The sequence below is a fragment of the Podarcis filfolensis genome (assembly GCF_964270895.1).
Source record: "Podarcis filfolensis genome assembly, chromosome: 9".
Taxonomy (NCBI): domain Eukaryota; kingdom Metazoa; phylum Chordata; class Lepidosauria; order Squamata; family Lacertidae; genus Podarcis; species Podarcis filfolensis.
In genome coordinates this window covers 74,012,995-74,036,430 of record NC_139610.1, presented here as the reverse complement: position 1 = coordinate 74,036,430, position 23,436 = coordinate 74,012,995, and the positions used below count along the sequence as shown (strand labels likewise).

At 47.4% G+C, this 23,436-nt stretch overlaps 2 long non-coding RNA genes across 4 annotated transcripts; both read right to left on the bottom strand.

Moving 5' to 3' along the window:
- Positions 1-5,560: 5,560 nt before the first annotated feature.
- On the bottom strand, positions 5,561-16,073 carry LOC310742500. The gene is made up of 2 exons (XR_014538468.1): positions 15,500-16,073; positions 5,561-5,964 (listed from the first exon to the last, which is right to left on the bottom strand). It is a non-coding gene; the product is annotated as an uncharacterized lncRNA (long non-coding RNA).
- Positions 16,074-16,805: 732 nt separating this feature from the next.
- Positions 16,806-20,418, bottom strand: LOC310742507. 3 transcript variants are annotated; one of them, XR_014538478.1, is made up of 4 exons: positions 20,279-20,418; positions 20,077-20,168; positions 18,863-18,975; positions 16,806-17,253 (listed from the first exon to the last, which is right to left on the bottom strand). It is a non-coding gene; the product is annotated as an uncharacterized lncRNA (long non-coding RNA). The 3 variants fall into 3 exon arrangements; XR_014538479.1 differs by lacking the exon at positions 18,863-18,975; XR_014538480.1 differs by lacking the exons at positions 18,863-18,975; positions 20,077-20,168 and having other exon boundaries at positions 20,279-20,417.
- Positions 20,419-23,436: the final 3,018 nt, after the last annotated feature.

The following is a 23,436-nucleotide window of genomic DNA, read 5'->3' as shown; positions in this document are numbered from 1 at the left end:
CAAATGAGGAGTCCTCTACATGCTGCCTCCCTTCTGGTTGCATAGCAAGCCCCTCAAGGCTGTCTGTTTCCTCCCCTTCCGAGGCTGCTTGTCTGTCTGTGGCTGGGAACTCTGGAGGAAGCAGGGCCAAACTAACCCATTCTTGTTCTAACTGTGACTGCATTCTCTCATCTCCCATGTCAGACTCTTCCCCGGCATCTGACTCAACCACATCTCTGAAACCTTGGCTCCACCCCGGCTCCTCCCAATGTTATGTGTGCAACATTGCCACCCACCCACCCACGCATCGCCCTTGCAAGCTGGCACCTCTGGCTACCAAGATGAAATATGCTTGGAGTCGAGAGTGGATTTCATGCTCTTTATTCAGCTCATAGTGGTGAGGAGGAATGGAAGTTCCCCCAGAATGTCTGCTTTATATACATTATTTACACAATGGGCCCCACATGATTGGCTAATTCTGGGATTCACCTGTAGGCCAATCAGGTTGCGGATTCACTTCCACCTGGAGCTGGATTGGGTGGCTCCTGTGGACCAATCAGACTGCTGCATTCTGGACCCTATTGTTCTAGGACCAATCAGACTGCTGCCTTTTGGATCCTATTCAACTCAGTACATAACACAGGATAGGTCCAGTGTACTGATTTTAGTGCACAGTGGTACCTTGGTTCTCAAAACTTAATCTGTTCCGGAAGTCCGTTCCAAAACCAAAGCATTCCAAAAGCAAGGCGTGCTTTCCCATAGAAAGTAATGCAAAATGGATTAATCAGTCTCAAACTTTTGAAAACAACCCCTAAAACAGCAATTTAACATGAATTTTACTATCTGACGAGACCATGGATCCATAAAATGAAAGCAATGAACAATGTACTGCAGTCACACAATCAATCAGTAGCTGAACTGGGTTTCATACAGTCACAAAAACAAAACAAAAAAGAGCCACAAAAATACAGTCATACCTTGTGTTGCATTTGCTTCTGGTTGAGCGTTTTCAGGTTGCATCCCGCGGCGACCCAGAAGTACTGGAAAGGGTTACTTCCAGGTTTCACCACTTGCGCATGCACATACGCTCAAAACGACGTCACGCTCATGCGCAGAAGCGGCGAATCGCGACCAGTGCAGACGCGCAGACACGGGTTGCGTTCTGCTCAGGTTGCGAACGGGGCTCCGGAACGGATCCCGTTTGTAACCAGAGGTACCACTGTAAAAAAGCAAAATAAATAGCAAAAACAGACAGACCTCAGCGTGACACTCAAAACGGGAGTGTGGCACTCAAATCGGAAGGGTAACACCCAAAACAGAGCACGTTTGGCTTCCAAAAAATTTTTGCAAACCGGAAAACTTACTTCTGGTTTTGCATTGTTTGGGTTCCAAGTTGCTTGAGTACCAAGGCGTTTGAGAACCAAGGTACCACTGTAAACCATATGAAGCATGGAAGCTGAATATGTAAAAGATCACCTCACCCCAACATGCCCAAATTGAAGGTGAGAGCCTTCTGCTGATGCCACCATATCAGGAGATCAGTCCCCTGCAATGTAGGGATTGGGCCTTTGGTGTCTTGGCACGAACCCTTTGGAGCTCCTCTCCATCATTAAAGCTGAGATCTTTTCCGGGCTGTATCTGTGCTGGGCTAGTTTTCAAAATGCATTCATTATTTTATCACTAGTTTGTCCTTTGGGAAGCTTGGTGGGGTGTAAATATAATAAATAAATTATATATTGTCAGAGCTGCCCAAGGTCCCAGCTCACAAAGGACCAACGCCACTTCGTTGTTAAATACGAAAGTCTTTATTGAAGTTCAGTTTCACTTCCAGAGCCGCAGCGTGCAGCTCTACGTCTCAACCTTTAGACCGCTGATGCTCCGTCTGAGTCTCCTCCCCCCAGACACCAGTTTAAGACTCTAGCTTACTCCACCTCTTCCTCTGTTCTTTCCGCCTCTGGTTCCGCCTGTCCGTTGGGGTCTCGCCCTTTCTAGACTCTTCTGACGCTGAATCCCCTGAGCCTTTCCCCTCCCTCCGGCGGGCTTTAGGAGCTGGTTCCCCATCCGGGTCTCCTGCTGTTCCCCACGCCTGTACATTTGAACTTGGCGCGCGCGCCCAGCCGGCAACTTTCCTCCTGACCGTTTCACTGCTGCTGTCACTGCTTCCCCCTTTGGGGAGGCTAGCTGCAACTGACCTCCCCTCCGTTGGAGGCGTGGTCAGCCCTGACTCACTCTCTCTCCCCGCTGGAGGAGACGCTGGCCCTGACACATGTGACTCTTCCCCCCCACTACGCTCTGGTGGGGAAACTGGTCCCGATCCCCCACTGCTGCTTTGGGGTTCCCCTCTGGCTCCTTGTTTCTGGTGCGTCCCCCCTGGGACCCCCCTTGCCCTGACCATCGGCGCCCCCTTCTGGGAATCTTCTGATTCGCTGGAGAAGCTCATGGAATCTCTCGGGACACTGTCATACTCCCCTACGCTGCCCTCGGATTCTTCCCCTTCGCTCTCCAATTCCTCTCTCCCCTGTGCTCCTGCTCCTGAGCCCCTGACATATATATATGTATGTATTTGTACCGTTACTGCCTTTGGGTCGTTCGTGTGATGTTGCCCATCGCAGAGTGGAAGAAACCAGCATTTCCATGCTTAACCGGGACAGCAGCAATTCTTTTTTTAAAAAAAGTTTTTTTAAAAAATAAATAGCAGCAAGCAATATATCTAAAATGTTGTGGACGTGGGACAGGGATTGTGCTACCCGTACCATTGTGGGGCATGATCTCCTTTTGGAACTGCTCCACTGACTCAGTTTTTGAAAAAGAAGATGCATTCAATCAGCCAGGAGAAAGGATGTCGCTCAGGTAAGACATTTCACACCTGCTTTGAGTGAGGTGGTGCGCAGGGATGGTTCATTACGGACAACAGTCCCCTGTTCTAAAGGAATCTTCTTAATCAGGTGTGGGGTGCCTCTGGCCCTCCAGATATCGCTGAACGACAATTACCATCAGCCCTGGGAAGCCAAGAACCAGGGATCATGGGAGTTGTAGTTCAGCGATATCCAGAAAACCAAAAGTTCTCCACAGGTGCTCCAGTGGAACGGTTGTCCACCCCAAGACAGGTTTGAAAACAATGAAGACCCACTGGCTTCCTGTTTCTGGCAGTGAGAAATGGCTGACTCCCGCATGATCGGACCTCAGCCATGGCGGTAATTCAGGGTGAAAGAGGAGAGCACAAAATATGGTCTGAAGCTCAACATCAAAAAAACGAAGATCATGGCCACTGGGTCCATCACCTCCGGGCAAATAGAAGGGGAAGAAATGGAGGCAGTAAGAGATATGACTTTCTTGGGCTCCATGATCACTGCAGATGGTGACAGCAGCCACAAAATTAAAAGACGCCTGCTTCTTGGGAGAAAAGCAATGACAAACATAGACAGCATCTTAAAAAGCAGAGACATCACCTTGCCAACAAAGGTCCATATAATTAAAGCTATGTTTTTCCCAGTAGTGATGTATGGAAGTGAGAGCTGGACCATAAAGAAGGCTGATCGCCGAAGCATGGATGCTTTTGAATTCTGGTACTGGAGGAGACTCTTGAGAGTCCCATGGACTGCAAGAAGATCAAACCGATCCATTCTGAAGGAAATCAGCCCTGAGTGCTCATTGGAAGGACAGATCCTGAAGCTGAGGCTCCAAGACTTTGGCCACCTCATGAGAAGAGAAGACACCCTGGAAAAGACCCTGATGCTGGGAAAGATGGAGGGCACAAGGAGAAGGGGACGGCAGAGGACGAGATGGTGGGACAGTGTTCTCGAAGCTACCAGCATGAGTTTGACCAAACTGTGGGAGGCAGTGGAAGACAGGAGTGCCTGGCGTGCTCTGGTCCAGGGGGTCACGAAGAGTTGGACACGACTAAACGACTAAACAACAACATGGGGGTAATTAGCCCTGGCAGACTCCCCTGGGTGGGGGACGACTGTCTCATAGACCCGCTGACCGTCCGAGATTGTCAGCTGGCACCAAGGTGCAAGCGGCCAGACGCTGGTGGTTCCCAGAGCACAGCACGACTGGCACTCTCCGAAGTCACTCTCACAAGCCGGAAATATCTGTTTGATAAAATAATTAGATTTGGACAATAAACAGACATAGTCTGGACCGAAGAAGGCTGAGAAAAAATCTGCAGAATTGCATAGTCCCTGGTGTTTAAGCTCGCACTTCAAAGAGATTCTCATCATGGTGTTTGGATTTACCGAGGTGAGTGGTATGTTCCTTTTTCTACTTTTCTATACCTACAATTGTTTTCTATGCCCAGCCTCATAAAGAAACCTATTTATTATCATCTTTTATCTATTATCTACTATCATGATTAATAATAAATAATTTGGATTGTAATTTGGCTGGTTTTTTATTTTATTTTATTATTTTTAATTGGATTATGATTTGATGGATTTGTTAATTGGATGGTTTTATTGGAAAACTAATAAAAATGATTTTTAAAGGGAAAAAAGAGAAAACAATGAAGACCCAGAAGGCAGAGCCAATGGGAGCATGCACTTGAAATCACTTTTCCGTGGTTAGCACCTAGAGAGGAAGCTAAGCACCTGGGTCTCCTACGCACTGAGTCCTGTTCCCCACCATGGCAAGGCCTTGTGGGATATGTAATTAATTATGTTGACATTTGGAGCTATAGGTATCTATTAACGCATGTGCATTTTAGGGATTTCTTTGGGTCCATTACATCTCTCCTGCATGTTTGGTGATGCTTAAGAGGGTCACCCCTGGGAAACCAGAGAGCTCATCTCTGCAGTTTTGAAGTGGACGACCTTGTTAACTTCACTTTCCAGCTTCCCCCTCTTTGGGGGAGCTCTGGGGTCCCAAATTCACTACAGGGAGGGGAGGAGACACCACTTTGCCCCCCATAAAATATTTGAGGGGGACAGCCCCCCTCAGTTGATGAGCATTGCCATTCAAATGGTGCACATGTGCTACAGTGTGTGATCGATTGTGCGGGGTGGGGTTCACCTGCCCCCACACCAATGTTTTATTCAAGTTGGCACCCCTGGGTGGCAGAAAGAGATAAAAGCAGTGGGAGAGAGAGATGGGGAAGGAAGGAAGGAAGGAAGGAAGGAAGGAAGGAAGGAAGGAGAGAGAGAGAGAGAGAGAGAGAGAGAGAGAGAGAGAGAGAGAGAAAGAAAGAAAGAAAGAAAGAAAGAAAGAAAGAAAGAAAGAGGAAGGGAGAGAGAGAGAGGAAGGGAGGGAGGGAGGAGAGAGAGAGAGAGAGGAAGGAAGGGAGGGAGGGAGGGAGGGAGAAAGAGAGGGAGGAAGGAGAGAGAGACAGAGAGAGAGAGAAAGAGAGAGAGAGAGAGGAAGGAAGGAAGGAAGGAAGGAAGGAAGGAAGGAAGGAAGGAAGAGTTCTTGTTGACTTGTTGCTCTTACCCACCCTGCCACTGAGGGAATAAGGCCCTTAACAGAGAAAATGTTGGCCACCTCTGGACTGGAGGGTCACACACACACACACACACACACACTCCAGACTTGCACCCCTCACCCCTCTCTGCCTCAGGGAGAAAAAAGACAGCCAAGCCAAGCCCAGTCCTCCTTGGTGCTTGTATTCCCCGAAGATCTCACAAAACCGGGTCGTGGACATGGAACTGCTGTGACAAGATCTCGCTCATCCACTGCAGGCAGAAGAGGAGCAGCATGGCGGAGAGCAGGAACTGCAGGATGAGGAGAGCCGACGGGATGAGGGTGCTGAAGAGGACCTGGACGGCCGCAAACAGCAGGGCGGTGCAGAGCAAGGCAACGTAGGCCGTGAAGGCACAGAGGCCCAGGAAGAAGATGATGCTCAGGACCATCTTGACGCCATTGAGGAAGGACCCCAGGAACCCGCTGCACGCAGTGGGCAGCGCCACCGCTTTGCAGCCAGGAGTCGGCTGCACCGGCGACAACGCCGACGGCTGAGGTTGCGAGGGCTTCTGGCGAGCCATGGCGATCCCCCTAGGGAGGCACAAAATGTCAGTATTTGTACTGTATCGGTTAGAAGATGCATTCTGCAAATAATAAATTGTACGGGGGGGGGAGAGGAAACCCTCTGCAACAGCTGCAAAATCTTGTAACATGTGTTGCTACAAAGGAGTTTTGGAAGCAAGAAAACCCTCTCTTGGGCTCAAGGGAGAGAAATGCATTGCACTGGACTTGACATGCATAAATAAAACTGCTCGTTAATAGTTGGCACCCTGCAAGCAAAGAGTCTTGTGTGTGGAATTTACTTCATCACTAAGGCTTCGAGGGTGAAACCGCTGCATCACTCTGCGTGACTCAGAAAAATAGCTAACACAAAACCCTGTTTTTTACGTGTTCACTGAGCTGTTTCAAAGCTACCGAGAGAGGAGGCAGGCAACTGGGAATCTCCTCTCCCCAGGTCTCCCTGAAGGGACAGCATCTGCCTTCTGAGCTGGGGCAGGTAGAGACTGGAAAGAGTGTCTTTCTGGTGGTGGCACCCCATCTATGGAAATGAAAGGTTTGTATGCAATGCAGCAGACCTTCCACAGGGATCATAAGAAGATGAGAACATAAGAGCATGTTGGAGCAGGCCTATCTAGTCCAGCGTCCTGTTCTCACGGTGGCCGACCAGATCCGAGCACGAGAGCCCTCTCCTCTCCTGTGGTTTCCAGAAACTGATATCCGGAAGCATTTCCTACTCTGATTCTGGAGGCAGAGCATAGTCACCCTGGCTAGTAGCCATTGATAGCCACCAATTTGTCAAATCCTCTCTTGAAACCACCCAACTTGGTGGCCATCACTGCCTCCAGTGGCAAGGAGTTCCATAGTTTAACTTTGTGCTGCATGAATAAGTCCTTTCTTTTATCTGTCCCGAATCTTCCAGCATTCAACTTCTTTATATATATATACATTTTTATCGATTTTTTAACATATCAGTTCCAACAGTCATGCAACGTATCTTCTCATCTTATACAATGTTTTAGACTTCCGTCAACACCTCTGATGATCTTCCGCTCTTTATCACTTATTCTGCATTTCTTAATTTCTATATTGCATTTAATTGTCCTTAACTAATAATTCTTTTCATAGTCCTTCTTGCAATATTTCAGATTATCCACTTTACAAAACTTCTTGCAGTCCTACTAGCGTAATCAGTTCGTCACAATTACTTTTCAAATAGTTCATATGTTTACTCCAGTCCTCTAAGAATCTCTGATCCCGCAGGTTTCGAATCCTTCCTGTTAATTTATCTAATTCTGTATGTCCATCAACTTCATCCTCCATTCTTCTTTCGTCGGTACTTCTTCAACTTCTGTTGTTCTGTTGTTACGAGAGAGGGAGAAACCCTTTTCGCTATCCATGTATAATTTTATAAATTTGTATCATGTCTCTTCTGACTCACCTTTTCTATAAACGAAAAAGTTCCCAAAGCTACAACCTTTCCTCATATAGCAGAGTTGCTCCACCCCCTCGATCAGTTTGGCTGCCCTTTTCTGAACCTTTTCCCAACTCTACGATACCAGTTTTGAAGCGACGCAACCGGAATCCCAAATGCAACCACACCAGAGATTTGTATAACGGCATTATGATATTGGCAGTTCTGTTTTCAATTCTGTTCCTGAATGGTCCTAATTGTTTGTTTTGGCACCTTCTTTTAACAAGTTTAATCAGTTTTATTGCATTTCTATTTCTTATGGAAGATTATTCCAGTGCTTTGGGGACTTAAAGCCCTTTTTGTCCCTGCCCCCCCGCCCTTGGCAATTTCTAAGGAGGGAGATCCTTTAAATCAAGTGCAACACATCCGTGGCTCTCCAGATCTTGTCGGAAAGACTCCAGCTCCCATGAGCCTCAGCTCACATGGCCAGTAGTCAAGGATGATGGGAAATGTGGTCCAACAAAACAGGAAGGGCCATAGTTTCCTTGCTTTTTTTTTTTAATGATATTTATTAGGAGTTTCAAAAATTACTGAAAAAAGGAAAAAAAGGAAACAACAAAAATTTTAACAAAACATACATAGCAATACATCAAAAAAGGGAAAAAAACAAGAAAAAAACATAAAAATCAATACAGCAATAAGAATAATAATAAAGAAAAAACACACATCCAATATTCCATAACTTTATCTTTCATTTACTTGTTTCATCGACCTCCTCACACCTCCCTTTTTGTATTCTAGTTTAATTATTTGTTTCAGCAAATTCTTTCCATCTTTCTCAATTTTTATTGAGTAATTTAACTTAACAGTCTAACCTATTAATTAACTCAGCAAATCCTTTCCATCTTTCACTACATTCTGTCATTCAATTTACCTTAATTTATTTTAACCTTATCTTACCATAAAATACCTTAAAATTTAAAACTTAATATTTATTTATACATAATTCCTTATATCATTTCTACTAAAGCCAAATATTTTCATTCCAACATTTTTCCTAATGCTCATTAATTTTGCACTAATTCCCAAAATAATTTTTTTTAAAAAAAATTCTTCCAATCTTCCTCCAACGTCTCTTCTTCCTGGTCTCGGGTTATGTCAGTCCTTCCTGTCCATTCCATCTAGTCCATCAACCTGGTAATCTAATGTCCGAGGCTCTTAAGTCTTTTCCATGTCCCTTCTGCAGATCTTCTTCTTGTTTGCACCTGCACTTTACCTTGTCTTTTGTTGATCTCTTTCTTAATTTCTTTTCTCTCTCGTTGAGGAGTAGGTCTCGGGGATACTCCAACTCAAAAATAACTCCGTCTCTCCTCAGCAGATCAGCCCATTCCCCACAGTCCCATTCCCCACAATCAGCTGTGTAGTCCAGAAAATATTTAAAAGCATGTTTCAAAGTCCCTCCAAGATTAAGGGCCCCCACATCTCCGGACCCCCCCCCCCGGCCCACTCCAAATTCAGTCTTCAAGGACAGCGGCTTATGCTCCTGCAGGGCCTCGGGTCTCTCCATTTGTGTTACTTGAGGTTCAACAACAACCTCCTCCATTATCTTCTGCATTTGCACTTGCCCTGTCGAAACAGGTTCCTGCGTTGGCTCCTGAATGGTTTCTGTATAGATATTCACTGTTTGTCCAAATTTTTTGACTGCAACAGTCATCAAATCCATCTTCTCATGCATCTGCTCCAACAAAGCACTTGTCTTGCAAAAAGCAAGCACCAAAGCTTCTTCCAAACACATTTTTATTCAAGGTCAAAGTCTAGTCCCACAATCTTAATCTCCACAGCTGTGAAATCCCCAGAACGACTCCAGCAACAATTTAACAAGCTCCCTCTAGAGGAGACAATTTCTATTTGTATCCATCTTTTGAAAGCAGGTCCAACAAAAGAAAAAATACTTTCATTTTTCAAATTCTTTGTTTCTTTTAAATGCAAAAGGCAACATTGGAATCAATTTGTTTCTCTTCTTTAACTATCTGTCAAAAGGTGTTCCATTCACAGTCAATGAACTTCCCCAAAAATCTCTGTCTCTGACACCCCGTTCCCAGGTTTGAGACGGTAGAAATTTTTCTTTCTTTACTCTTTCTCCTGCAGGCTTGAACAATCAGAATTCCCCCTCTTTACTCCTGCTTCCAAGAGGGGTTTTGCTGGTTAAAACTGGAGGAATTTTAAACCTTTATATACGACTTTCCTGACTTTAGCTTGCACAATTTTTGCTTCAGTCTATTTACAAAAAGCGGAAAGCGGACTTCCTGTTTAGAGCCTTCCCGCTTCAGTGCCAAATTAAAATGTTTCTTAATCCAATTTTCCTTTCTACTCACGGGTACTTGTTTAGAGTCCAATTGTCCACAGGAAAAAGTCAGCGCTCTCCGGCAACGGCTGTGCGGCTTCACTCCGTAAAAATAGCGGTCGGTTCAAAACACCGCGCCACTCACCCCACGTGGCTTCGGATCCCCGAAAAAGGGGTTTCCTTGTGAGTAGGGGGGCGCTCCTGGTGTCAGCCGAATCCCACGTTCCCAGGCTTCCTCCGCCTGGGATTTTTAAAGGGTCTCTGCCTTCGCCGCGGCGGCAAGACCCGATTTTCGCGGAGTGGGTTCCTCTTGATCAGAGGAATTCCGCCATTGCCGATGGCGCTAACCTGGAAGTCTCCATAGTTTCCTTGCTTTACTTAGAATAAATTTAAAATTCTGCATGGTTGTGGGGTTTTTTTTGGGGGGGTCAGTCTGGTTGATGTCCCAACTCCCTCCCAGTTCTTGGGGTCTTGTGCCCTGAGAGGGTGGGAAACTGATGGAGGTTACTGCCCTAGTCAGTGACCTTAGCTGGCCACTTAAATGTCCTCATTAGCATCCCAAAATAATTAGTCAGTTTGCAAGGGCTGCAGCTAAGTGATGATGCCCCCCTCCAAGGCTGATTGGTGGGTCTTTCTTCCACTCCATCAACTAGCTGCAAGGTAAGGTCAGTGCTTTCTTTCAGGGGGGACGCAGGGGTACGCATACCCCTAAACATTTTGTGAATCTTTGTACTTTTGTCCATTTACTGTATTTATTTTCCCCGATTTGAACTATAAAATGGTTATTTTCTCGAGTCAAAATGAGAATACCCCTAAACTTTTTTTTTTAGGGGGGGGACTACTGGGTAAAGTACCATAAATGGTATAAGGCATGGGAAGGCAAACTAAGGCCTGGGGGCCGGATCCGGCCCAATCGCCTTCCGAATCTGACCTGCAGACAGTCCGGGAATCAGCGTGTTTTTTACATGAGTAGAATGTGTGCTTTTATTTAAAATACATCTCTGGGTTATTTGTGGGGCCTGCCTGGTGTTTTTACATGAGTAGAATGCGTGCTTTTGTTTAAAATGCATCTCCGGGTTATTTGTGGGGCATAGGAATTCATTCATTATTATTATTTTTCAAAATATAGCCCAGCCCCCCCACAAGGTCTGTGGGACAGTGGACCGGCCCCCTGCGGAAAAAGTTTGCTGACCCCTGGTATAAGTTAAATGACCCCTGGACGGTTAGGTCCAGTCAAAGGTGACTATGGGGTGTGGCGCTCATCTCATTTTTCAGGTCAAGGGAGACAGCTATTTGTCCACAGACAGCTTCCCTGGTCATGTGGCCAGCATGACAAAACCGCTTCTGGTGCAATGGAACACCGTGACGGAAACCAGAGCGCACGGAAGCACCATTTACCTTTCCGCCGCAGCAGTACCTTTTTATCTACTTTCACTGGTGTGCTCTCAAACTGCTAGGTTGGCAGGAGCTGGGACAAAGCAATGGGAGCTTACCCCGTCGCACCGATTTGAATTGCCAACCTTCTGACACTTGTACCTGCTAGGTAGGAGAACTTTGACCAGTGTGGTATGAGTGCTGATGCATTGTTCTTGGCACCTGTCTGTCTCGGGAGACAATGGAGTGTACCTCAGGGGGTAAAGTCAAACTGTTAGAGAGTTATAGCCCTTCCTGTGGCTGTAGAAACTGATATGGGAGAGACATTTTTGTTGTTGTTTTTATTTATTTATTATTAATGTTGCAATACATATATGAAATCTTTACATAATGATACATATACATTATATTCGTAAATTCACATTTTCACATTTCATTATGTACCAACATTTATCCATTTCTTATTTCTTGCCCTGTGTCTTCCCTCCACCCGTGCGTGACTTCCTTGTTATTATTTTGTAACTTTATTAATGAGATTGTATTTCTGTATCTTAATAATTAAACATTCATTCTTATATGTCTGCTCAGCTCAACTTAACTTTGTGAAATCAGTCTATACATAAATTCATGTTGGAGCATCTTTTGGTCATGTGTACACATTTCCATTCCTGTTTGAGATTTCAGTTAGATTGCATTCTAATTGTTGCCGTCATTTTTGCTAATTCAATCATTTCAAAAAAAATATGTTGCCAATCTTTCAATGTTGGCACTTCTTCTGATTTCCAATTTTTGGCAATCAATAACCTTGCAGCAGCTGTTGCATATAAAAAGATTCTGGGAGAGACATGTTTTGTCGCAGCTGGGGCAGATGAAGGCGTCCGGTTGTGCTGCTGCAGATGTACTATGTCGTTTCTTCTCTCTGCAAGCCTCCCAGAGGTCATTCCTCCTCTGGTTACCTGACTGATCACCGCAGGGACTGCGGTTGTCTGCAAGGGATTCCCACATGGCGAGGTTAACATTGACAGCCTTCATGCCACCTTCACAGACACCGTTGTAATGCAGAATTGGTCTGCCAACCAGCCTGGTGCCTGAAGAAAGCTCCCATAGAACACGTCCTTGTGGATATGTGTGAATAAAGCCATATATTCTAAAGACACCACAGTCTTCGTCATTCCAAGGAAACAGAACCCTGAATAAATGCCTGGAACCCATGGAGTCTCTCACCGCTTGGATTTTGGGGTGGTAGGAAACAGTCTCATTTAGTTGACATCTTCTAGCACTCCTAAGCCAGTGAATCTGGTTCTTTCTCTCGTCAGTATTTTTTAATGTGCCCTGACGACTTCTCTGCTCCAAGCTGCTTTTAATTAATGTTTTAATGCTCTGCGCTTAAAACTGCTGCTATTTTAAAGTCATGTTTTGATAACTGCTGGATTTAATATACGCAGTGTTGGCACTGTTTTAAACTACTGCCGGGATATTGTATTACCTGGGAGTAAGGGTGTCTCTGGACTGGTGCTGTTCTGTAGGAGGGGTTCACGGATGCAGGGGAAATTTAGGTTTGCCCAATTAAAGTGGGTTAAAGCACCGGATCTTTTTCATCTTATGGGACTCAGCTACATAAGTAAAGAAAAAGCGTTTTAAATGCGTTATAACACTGTGACACCAGATGGCGCCATGGAGTCCCGTCTTCCACCAACTTGATTTCCCATAATGAAGTTTACAACGCGTTTTCCTGAAACGGTTTTTTTAATGTCTCTAGATCCAGCCACGGTTCTGGAATCTAACCTTACCCAACCCGCCCAAAAGCAGTCGTATTTTCTATAGCTGCCAAGGGCTCCTAGTCATGATGGCTAGATCCTGTCCCTAGGGTTGGAGAAAACTGGTCCCTGAACACCAGATGCTGGGGACCACAGGTGGGAGAAGATTTTGTAGAATTGTAGAAGAGTTGGAAGGGACCCTGAGGGCCATCTAGTCCAACCCCCTGCAATGCAAGGATCTCAACTAAATTGTGCGTGGCAGATGGCCAACCAAACTCTTCTTAAAAACCTCTAACGAGGGAGAGTCCACAACCTCCCAAGGGAGTCCATTCCATTGCTCATACTGATTGATTTGGCACACGCCCTACTTGTGGACTTCCTAGAGACAGCTGGTTGACCATCATGGGAACAGGATGCTAAACTAGGTAGACCATAAGGGAAGTGGCACCCGTATGAAGAAAGGTTGCATCATTTCAGACTTCTTAGTCTGTGAAAAAGGCAAATTCCATGCTACGGATCCTTAGGAAAAGAACTGAAAACGAAAACTGCCAGGATCATAATGTGTGGGGCCCGGGGGTAAACACGAGCAATGCGGTCCAGGTCCAGTCCCAAATCCAAGGGTTCCGCAAAGAGTCAGTCCGACAGGGTCAAGGCAGGAAACCAGGCTGGGTCAGGCACAGAGTCACAGACAGGCTCTAGCAAATAGCAGTTGCTCCTGCAACCTGGGGCAGGGTCCGACAGCCTTTTTTCTTTGCCAGGGTAGCGGCCCGTCCTGATCCCCCGGTGACTCACCTCCCTGTTTCACCCGAAGGCGAGCACTCCTCCTGCGAGTACTCAGGTCTCTCCTTCTCTCAGACCATAGTCTCTGCATCTCGGGAGATGTCGGTGGGTTACTAGACCCAGAAGCCACCTCAGCCTCTCCTGACCCAACTGATAGTGGAGCAGCTGTAAGTGATGGCCCACCTGGAGGCACCGAGGTCATCCCTGCATCTGGAGCCAGGGCAGGCTCAGGCCCAGCTGGTGCTTGTTGCAGGGGAACCTGTGCAGACCAGGGCTCTTCAGAATCAGGCCCCAGACTTGGTTCAGATGATGCCTGAGGCAAAGGATCTGGTGCAGACTGAGACTCCTCTGGTTCCGAGTCTGAGCCCCAGTCCCAGACCATCACACATAACGCCATTGTGCAAATCTACGGCATGACCACATTTGCAGTACTGTGCACAATTCTGGCCGCCTCACCTCAGAAAGGACATTGCAGAGTTGGAGAAGGTTCAGAAAAGAGTGCCAAAAATGATTGAGGGGATTGAGACACTCAATGATGAAGAAAGGCTGCAACGTTTGGGACTTTTTAGAATAGAGAAAAGGAGATTTAAGAGGCAACATGATAAAAGTTTATAAAATTCTGCGTGGCACGGAGGAAGCGGACTGAGAAAGGTTTTCCTCCCTCCTTCATGACACTAGAACTCACTGCCCGAGGCAGCAGTACTTCTGAGCAACAGTTGCTGGAAACTACAGGAGGGAAGGGGGCTTTTAGGTTAAAATCCTGCTTGCAAATTTCCCTAAGAGGCACCCGGTTGGCCATTGTGAGAAGAGGCTGTTGGCCTGATCAAACAGCTGGACTCTTCTTGTGTTCTCCCACTGAGACTTCATGACTACTCAAAGAGAAAGGAGGTGTTTGAAAGATGGAGAAACGTGTCAGAGTTTGGCACCTTCCTCCTATGAACCCATAACGCACTTTACGAAACATCCAGACACACACATGTACATGCATGCTTTACAGGGAATCAGCAGGACTCCCGATGTGGATTTGCCCTGACTTGTTAATAACAGCAAGAACGACTAATTTTAGACACTGGGATCCCAAGTTAGGGTTTGTCCGCACTTCCCTTCCTCTGCTCTTTACAGGCATAAAGGTAAAGGTAAAGGGACACCTGACCATTAGGTCCAGTTGTGGCCGACTCTGGGGTTGCGGCGCTCATCTCGCTTTACTGGCCGAGGGAGCCGGCATACAGCTTCCGGGTCATGTGGCAGCATGACTAAGCCTCTTCTGGCGAACCAGAGCAGCACACAGAAACGCTGTTTACCTTCCCGCCGGAGCAGTACCTATTTATCTACTTGCACTTTGACGTGCTTTCGAACTGCTAGGTTGGCAGGAGCAGGGACTGAGCAACGGGAGCTCACCCCATCACCAGAATTCGAACCGCCGACCTTCTGATTGGCAAGCCCTAGGCTCTGTGGTTTAGACCACAGCGTCACCCGCATCCCCTTTACAGGCATTGTCTATGCTCTAAAGCCCTGTGTGCAAGCACCCTTAATTTTTTTCCTCTGTAGCATTCTCCATGAAAGTCTGCTCTTTAAAGCTCAATCAGAGCAAATGGCAATCCAGAGAAAATTCAAATTGACGTTTGCTCTGATTGAGCACTAAATACCAGTTGTTGGACCCTAAAGGAGGGTGCTCTTCTGATCGTGTGTTGCTTGCAGGCTTCCCACTGGGGCATCTGGTCGGCCACTGTGAGAACAGGATGCTGGGATGAATGGGCCTTGCCCCTTCATAATTTGTTGTTTAGTTGTGTCCAACTCTTCGTGACCCCATGGACCAGAGCACGCCGGGGGAGGGTTAAATGAGCAATGTGATCCATGGTATGGTCTTCGGGCTCCCAGGGCAGGAAAGCCCCAACTTACCTCCCTTCTAGGCTGAGCTCAGCATTAGATGTTACCCCCAGGCCCGTCCTCGTGTCTGAATTATTGACCCGTTCATTGGGCAGAGATGTCTCCCACACCACATCCCGGCCTAATGGGAGTGGCTGTCCTGGGGAGGGCACTCTGTTTCTTGGCTGCTGATGTCACAAACCCAGCTGGCTGGGTAATGGCAGCCCTGCAAGACCACGCCAAGCCTCAACTTTTGGCTAGGGACTGGTGGCCACCCTGGAGAAGACTTCCTGTTTGGGAAGCTGGACCCCACGCTCTCGTTCAGATTTTTCCTCCATTGACCAGGTTCTGAGCTTCCCAGAGTTTCAGATGGGGGACGTCTCCAGCCCCACCTGAAGATGCCAGATATTGAACCTGGGAACTGATACCCTACGACCCTCCTCCAGAAAAGTACAACGGAAAAAGCAGTAGAGGTCAACTTTCAGAAAGTCATCATGGGGTGTCTACTGGAATAGAATCTCCCACAGAGGTCTTCCATCATACAGCCAACTAGACCCTAATGTGACTAGCCTAGCGCTCCAGATGGGAACTGGGATATGTCTCCATGGGTATGTCTCTCTTGTGGTCCATGGGGTGGTGGCAGTGGTTAGGATCTCATTCAGCTCTGGCCAGAAAACCCAGCCAAGATTCTGAATGAGAAGGGGTTTTTGGGGGTGGAGCTATCCTAAAAGAAACCAATACTAATCTGCTCCTGAATCATCATGACTAATTTTAGTAATGGGATTTTTTTTTTTTAAAAAAAAAGACCAACTCAGATTTGTTGGGCAAAGTGGGGTACAACGCTAAACCAACAAAGGACCAGAGAAAGCTGTCTTCAGGGCTCATTCAGACATGCTTTTTTTTGCCATGTTTCTAGACAAACAACATAGAATTGTAGATTTGGGAGGGACCATGAGGGTCATCTAAACCAACCTCCTGCAATGCATGACCCTGAAATGAAGATGTCTGTGCTTTAAAGCTCCCTGTCCAAGCACTTATTGTTTCTGTTTTGCTCCAGAGCATGAAAACCTGCTCTTTACTGCTGAATCGGAACAAACAGCAATCCATGGGAAACCCAAATTATCGATTAGTTCCAATTCAACATTATAGAGCAGGTTTTCCTGGCAAAATCCCTTTTCACCCTGAGCTGTTTGGCATTTTAGCAGCCCCAGCTTTTGTCTCTGCTAAATTTCTTCCACCCACCCACAGTGGAGACGTCCCTGCCAGATGCGAATTGCTAGGGTCTTCCTAGCTGTCAACGGAGTTAAAACCCAAGACTTAACGCTAGAAGAACACCATGCAGGGGGAGGCATGTTTACTGCAGTGTTTAGGGGCAAATAGAAAGCTCCCACATTGTCTTGTTTTGCAACAGGGCTGTTTCCAAGCCCTGCTGATTTCACGACCCTAAGGAAAAGCCCACATTCTTGGTCTCCTCCAGCACCTTTTCCTGTACCCACGAGGAGATCGTAGAGAGCAGCAAGGCAAGGGCACCAGAGATGAATAAGTAGACGATGTGGCGCCCTAGGTCGGAGGTGATGCGCAGCACATCAAGGAGCGGGGCAGCCAAGGGGCCAAGGAACTGGGTGGAGGCGATTAGCTCAGAATGGAACCGGTCAGTCATCAAGAAGTAGTAAGTGGTTGAGAGCACTATCACAAAGGTGGCCATGCACATGGCTGGGGTCTTCCGCTAGGTTCTTCCTCTGCTAGGCAGCACCATGGTCCACAGGGCTGGGGGAGGCGTGCATTCCCTGGAAATGAATGGGGAAGAGGAACCATGGGTGAACTGGATGAAGGCCGCTTTCCCTAGCCTGGTATCTTCTGGATCAGCGGTTCTCAACCTGTGGGTCTCCAGATGTTGTTGGACTACAACTCCCATCACCCCCAGCTAGCAAGGCCAGAGCTCAGGGATTATGGGAGTTGTAGTCCAACAACATCTGGGGACCCACAGGTTGAGAACCGCTGCTCTGGATTGTTTAGGACTACAACTCCCATCAGCCCCTGCCAGCTGGCCATGTTTTGGAATACAGCACCCATCAGCCCCCCCCCCACCGGCACAGCCATGTGCAGGACTACAACTCCCATGAGTCCTGGCCAGCACAGCCATATAGAACCATAGAATTGTAGAGTTGGAAGGGACCCCAAGGGTCATCTAGTCCAACTCCTGCAATGCAGGAATGTTTCAGACTACAACTCCCATGAGTCCTGGCTAGCACAGCCATGTTTTAGACTACAACTCCCATAAGCCCCCTGCCAGCATAGCTCTTCTCAGGCTGAAAGCCTCAGGCTGATTGATTGGGTGCAAACTTTGATTGACTAAATCATAGTATGTTTTTTTTATTTTTTGCTTTTAATTTTTTATTTAATTTACTTGATAAGATAACATACAGTTATACCTTGGGTTGAAGTAGCTTCGGGATGAATATTTTCAGGTTGCGCTCCGCGGCGACCCGGAAGTAATGGAGCGCGTTACTTCCGGGTTTCGCTGCTCGCGCATGCGCAGACGCTCAAAATGACATCACGCGCATGCGCGGAAGCGGCTAAACATGACCCGCGCACGCACAGACTCGCAGTCGCATGTTACATTCACATCCAGAGGTACCACTATAATTATATATGGTCTTTTGGGGGGGATTACAAAACAGTGTCAATTCAAAATACAATACAATTCACCATACACTCCTACATATATACACGAGACTTCCCACCCCCAATGCTTTTACCTTTTCTACTTTCCTGTTGTACAAAACTTAACATTATACTAATTATACTATTTTAAAGTTCCTTACTAAATTTTAGAACCTTTGCATTCATGTAAACAGAAATCATTCAAGTGCTGTCAAAGAAGCCACACGACTGTTATATATTTTTTAAAGTAGTTCTTGAAAATGTCCCATTTTTGAATAAATTTTTGGTTACCTCTCAGCCTGTTTGTCATTTGAGCCAATTCAGCAAATTCTACCAATTTGTTCAGTCATTCTGTTTTTGAAGGAACCCTTCCGGTTTTGTTGGACCCCTAGTTTGGACTTGGAGGTCCAACTTGCAATTGCACAAGATTTTCAAAAGAAGGAATGTCATGCATAGCATGGGGAGGGGAAGAGATGGTTTTCAATAGGTCTATGACTTGGGATGGGGTGGTTTTCATCAAAGTCGTAGTAGAAAGAAAAGTACAAGATTCTCTCCTCTCTCACCCACCAGTTCTGTTGAAAATCACCCCTCCCCACATCGGCTTGTTAGTCGACATGATTGCAGGTGGCAATCCCATTTCGCCTCCCGTTCCTCCCAGAGCTCATTTGCAGCCAAGTTGTGGAAGTTTTTCTTCTACAAGAGTGGGCTTTTCCTTCACACACACACCCTCACCTAGCTGCTGCCAGGTAGAAGAATAATAGCCAGGTGTGCTGTGTGACAGCTGAGCTGGTTGGAACCTGGATACACAGAGACCTCCTTGCTCTGTGCTGGATCGAAAGCTGTGACTAATGGAGAAGCAAGATCTGTGTTTAATAATAATAATAATAATAATAATAATAATAATAATAATAATTTATTATTTATACCCCACCCATCTGGCTGGGTTTCTCCAGCCACTCTGGGCGGCTTCCAACTGAATATTAAAAACAATAGAGCATCAGACATTAAAAATTTGCCTTCAGATGTCGTCTAAATGTCTGGTAGTTGTTGTTCTCTTTGACATCTGGTGGGAGGGCGTTCCACAGGGCGGGTGCCACCACCGAGAAGGCCCTCCCACCAGATGTGCTCAGAAACGTTTTGGGAGCCAATGTAGGTCTTTCAAGACCGGTGTTATGTGGTCTTGGCAGCCGCTCCCAGTCACCAGTCTATTCTGGATTAGTTGTAGTTCGCCTTCAAAGGTAGCCCCACGTAGAGCGCATTGTAGTAGTCCAAGCGGAAGATAACTAGAGCATGCACCACTCTGGCGAGGCAGTCCACAGGCAGATAGGGTCTCAGCCTGCGTACCAGATGGAGCTGGTAAACAGCTGCCCTGGATACAGAATTGACCTGTGCCTCCATGGACAGCTGTGAGTCCAAAATGACTCCCAGGCTGCGCACCTGGTCCTTCAGGGGCACAGTTGCCCTATTCAGGACCAGAGAGTCCTCCACACCTGCCCACCTCCTGTCCCCCCAAAACAGTACTTCTGTCTTGTCAGGATTCAACCTCAATCTGTTAGCCGCCATCCATCCTCCAACCGCCTCCAGACACTCACACAGGACCTTCACTGCCTTCACTGGTTCTGATTTGAAAGAGAGGTAGAGCTGGGTATCATATTGATGGACACCCAGCCCAAACCCCCTGATGATCTCTCCCAGCGGCTGCATGTAGATGTTGAAAAGCATGGGGGAGAGGACGGAACCCTGAGGCACCCCACAAGTGAGAGCCATGGGGTCTGAACACTCATCCCCCCCCACCACTTTCTGAACACGGCCCAGGAGGAAGGAGCGGAACCACTGTATGACAGTGCCTCCAGCTCCCAGCCCCTCAAGACGGTCCAGAAAGATGTTATGGTTGATGGTATCAAACGCTGCTGAGAGATCCAGCAGAGCTAGGAAACAGCTCTCACCTTTGTCCCTAGCCCGCTGGAGATCATCAACTAGTGCGACCAAGGCAGTTTCAGTCCCATGTCAGCGCCTCTCCAACTTACGCCCAGGTTGTCTGTACGTGGAAATAAAACCATGTATCCTAAACCTACCACTGTCTCCACTGAGCTTCATTCCAAGGAAACAGAACCCTGAGTAACTGCTGGAACCCCAGAAGTTGCTCACCTTTCAGAGATTAGGTAGCCATGCAACAATCGCATCCTTGGGCAGAAGCTGCAGTGTGCTACCTGTCAGCTCTGCTGACTTTCCCAGTGCCAGATTCCCACCCAGAAGGCTGTCCTCTGACCTCCAGGCTCCGAACCTCTTAGCCTGCAGTCCACAGCTAACCTGTGGCCCTGAGAGAGCTCCAGGAGTCCAACGGGGGCAGCATCTTGGTCAAGGCACCATGGCTTGGAGGGAGACCCTGGACCGCACCTGCCCCGGGAGCTCCCATTGTGAAGCAGAGGACAAAGCCGCCACCCACCTGTGAGGTCATTAGACAGGCAACCAATTGGAAGCTAAGAGCCACTCTAAGCAGAGAGCCTGGGTCCTGCAAGTGCCTCTGGGAAGCCCAGAACGTGAGTGCAAATGCTTCTGAGCTGCTAGCAGCAGGTGCAACAGGAACAGAACTTAGTGGCACATGCACAGCAGAAGGAGGACATTCGGTCTTGAGAACACGAAAAGAGCCTGCAGGATCAGGCCAATGGCCCATCTAGTCCATCCTGTTCTCACAATGGACAATGCTTTTTATTGGTGTTTTATTTAATACAAACAAACAAAATACAGTAAAATTCAACAATCATTTACCCACATTCTTTCCCCACACTCTGCTGATCATTGACTTCCTTCCCTCCCTTCAACAGGTTTTCTTATGTCAGTTACTTTTCCACCGTTTCTTATTGCATCCAATCCTATCTACATCATAAGATTTATTTCAGTCCTGCCAGAGTCTTCAAATTTCTACAGTTATTATTTATGTACTTCATGAATTTACTCCGGTCTTTTTGGAATTTTGCTTCCTCCTGATTTCGGATTCTACAGGGCAGTTTTGCTAGTTCCGCATAATCAACCATCTTTGTCTGCCACTCCTCTATTGTTGGTAACTCTGGTGCTTTCCATTTTTGGGCTAACAAAGTTCCTCACAATGGACAATTCAATGAGAAGAAGCCCTGCCCTCAGTCAATAAAACAAACCAAAGAACACCATTTTTAAAAATTAGAAGCAGACCTTGCAGGTGCCTGGGGGCAGTGTGTTGCTCATAGGCACCACATTAGGGGTCAGGTACTGGGCTAGATGAACAGAGGAATATAGAAACTGCCATGGACTGGCTGAATGCAGAGGCAGTGGGAGGCACCAGCTGAGAAACCCCTGAGGGAAGAAGGCTCAGAACCTAGGGGTTGGTGGTGGGACAATGAGAGGTCAGAGGTAGAAGATTGGGGAAGAGGAGGTGTCGGAAACTGAGGAGGCAACAGGGCTTAGTGAGCGGGGAGAGTCTGTGGCAGAGAGAAGACCAGACTCAGTGGCAGAAGCTGAAGCAGGCAAGGGGAAGAGGGAGGCCAAGAGGCAGAGATGAGGCAGAGTCACGGGTGTCTCCCCCTCCTGCTGAGACAAGCTCCCCTCTCCGCTTGTCCCCCAGGACCAGAAGAGGGCTGAAACAGGAAGAGCAGGAGCAGGCTGCACACAGGCGCAGTCTCTGAATGCTTGGGGAAAGCTCTGGAGAAGAGGAGACCTAGGCAGCTGTTGGCAGGCGAGGACTTTCAGGTTCATGGGGCAAGACCTGCTGGGGGTGAACAGCTGTGCTCATTAGGCCTGACACTCAACCAAGTCTGCAGAGATCCTGTTTTTTGCTAATACAGTGGTACCTCGAGTTAAGAACTTAATTCGTTCTGGAGGTCCGTTCTTAACCTGAAACTGTTCTTAACCTGAAGCACCACTTTAGCTAATGGGGCCTTCTGCTGCCGCTGCACGATTTCTGTTCTCATCCTGAAGCAAAGTTCTTAACCCAAGGTATTATTTCTGGGTTAGCGGAGTCTGTAACCTGAAGCCTCTGTAACCTGAAGCTTCTGTAACCCAAGGTACCCCTGTAAAGAGTTAACTTAGGGTTACCAGATGTCCCCGGTTCCCAGGGACAGTCCCCAGATTTGCAAATCTGTCCCCAGGAAACATGGCAGTGGCAGCCTCAACAGCCCGGAGCCAGTCTGGTAGCGCAGTTGGCTCTGGCTGGCTTCAGGAGCTGCTCACTCCCGCCGCCACTGTCGAAGGGGAACCAGGGACATCCGGTGGCACAGATCTCCTGCCCCCTTCCCCCTTTGTTTTGACAGATCGGGGAAGGCTCAGGAGTCACTGGCGGGCAGGCGCTGCCCAGGGGGGTGCAAGGCACATGGTTTCTCTGTCAGGCAAGGTGCAAAGCCTTTCTTTCACACCATGTGAAACATAAATGCGCAGAGTTTTTTAAAAACTGGGCAATAGCCACCCGCCCGTGACTCCTGAGCCTCCCCCAGTTTTTTATAAACTCTGCGCATTTATGTTTCACAGGGTGTGAAAGAAGGGCTTTGCACCTTTATACAAAATGCATGTGTGCTTGGGCCCAGGGTCTTTTGCCTCACCATCCGCACTACAGTGGTACCTCAGGTTACAGATGCTTCACGTTACCGACTCCGCTAACCCAGAAATAGTACCTCGGGTTAAGAACTTTAGGATGAGAACAGAAATTGTGCAGCAGCGGCACAGCAGCAGCAGGAGGCCCCATTAACCTAAAGTGGTGCTTTAGATTAAGAACAGTTTCAGGTTAAGAATGGACCTCCGGAACGAATTAAGTTCTTAACCCAAGGTACCACTATACTGACTCCCTGTTGCTACTCAGTTTAAAAAAAAAAAAAAAAGGTGTCCCCAGATTCATTGGAAAAAATCTGGTAACCATAAGTTAACTCCAACTTTGAACAGTGTGATTTACTGCCAGAGGGCTCTTAGACAGTTCCAGACAGGAAAATTCACTCAAGGGGGGCATGGTGAAGGACTGGCAAGAGGGTGTGACCTTTGGAGAGTCCCATGGGCCAGGTGCAAAGGTTTTAGGGGGGCCTCATCTGACCCATTCCCTCCATGGATCACTGCCTTGCTGTGGCGAAGGGGCTTGAATAACTTAGAGAAGCTATGAGCTATGCCATGCAGGGCCACCCAAGATGGAAAGGTCATAGTGGAGAGTTTAGACCAAACGTGATCCACCTGGAGCAGGAACCGGCAAGCCACTCCAGTATCCCTGCCAAGAAAACTCCATGGACAAAGACAACAGTTTGACCAAACTGCGGGAGGCAGTGGAAGACAGGAGGGCCTGGCGTGCTCTGGTC